The following is a 1,337-nucleotide window of genomic DNA, read 5'->3' as shown; positions in this document are numbered from 1 at the left end:
GTCATCCTTTGTGTATGTAGGTGTATATATATTTATTTTGGTTTGATGTCAGCCACACCCAACCAAAAGTAAGCGGCATAGACCTAGCGCCTGGCCTTTAGTAGATGTTTTGAAGGGATGAGTGGAACAGTAAGATACAGAGGGCTTGCTGTAGCTTAACTCCTAACTCTTAGATTTTGGCTTTTTATATCATTTGCTATGTGACTTTAGGCAATTACTCAAACTCTCTAAGCCTATTTCCTCATCAGTAGAAATAAAATTGTCATATCTATTTCATGAGGATTTTTGAATAATAATGAGATACTATGTATTCAATATTTAACTTGTTGATTGATACACAGAAGTCAAAAATTGTTAGCTATTTAAATGTTGTATATATGTGTGTGTATACATATGTACACATATATGTATATACATATGGAGAGAAAGAGAGAGTCTCATCTTCAATACATTATATTTCCGAGGCTAATGTTTTATGTTATTTATGAATAATTTAAAACATAAAATAACACTTATGAGAAAAAATAAAGTTGTGAATGATAAAAGAAACATTAAAGGTTATATTTGGATTGAAATGTAATTTTCTCAACATAATTGTTAGTAACTTTTCTCCATAAAATGTGTCTGTATTTTATTGCAAATATAAAACAATCAATACAGAAGAGTATAAAGTTTCAAAAGTACTTGCTTCATGATCACTTTAATTTTACTATTATAGATTTCATCTTACATTGTCTGTTTTTATGAAAGCACGTGATTCAAATGCTCCATTACTTCTATTACTCTATAGAGTATTGAAAATCAATGTATTTTTAAAAAGTAAATGACTGGTGGGCTGATGATAAATGTTATTTAATGAAAGACAAATATTACTTTTCAAATGTTTTAAAACATAACTAATATGTGAGAATTCATATTTTTATAAATATGGAGTTTTTATCCTCCAGAAAATTTAATTATCTCACCTTTTAAAATTTATGCTGCTATAAGGGCCTTCTGTTTCGCAACATTATTGGAAATACAGTCTCTAAATCTTCATTTTAAAACTTGGCTTTTAAATTGAAAAATTTAAAAATATGGGCTTTTAGAAATACTTCTGGAATTAAGGGAAGAAAATTTATAAGAATGAATGAAGTTACAATATTCTAAGACAGAAAATGACAGGTTGCTGTCACTGATGTACAAGCTAGACCAATCTGTTTGGGTCAATGTGCGAATGTTGACTTAGGAAAGAGATATAGCAGGAAAGCAAAAGTTTTGTACACTAGAAAGCCACATGGCAGTCTGAACTTTTCAGAGGAGATGGGTGGGGCTTATGGATTCTTTAAAAAAGCAAA

The 1,337-nt window shown here is 29.5% G+C and overlaps 1 long non-coding RNA gene across 1 annotated transcript in view; it reads left to right on the top strand.

Annotated features, from left to right (window-relative positions):
- Positions 1-1,337, top strand: part of LOC129458034 (uncharacterized) — a 56,080-nt gene that overhangs the window by 2,796 nt on the left and 51,947 nt on the right. The gene's annotated exons all lie outside the window — the stretch shown is intronic.

The sequence above is a fragment of the Symphalangus syndactylus genome, chromosome 19 (genome assembly GCF_028878055.3).
Source record: "Symphalangus syndactylus isolate Jambi chromosome 19, NHGRI_mSymSyn1-v2.1_pri, whole genome shotgun sequence".
Classification (NCBI taxonomy): Eukaryota; Metazoa; Chordata; class Mammalia; order Primates; family Hylobatidae; genus Symphalangus; species Symphalangus syndactylus.
The sequence above is the reverse complement of the archived record's forward strand: the minus strand, read 5'-3'. Positions and strand labels throughout refer to the sequence as shown.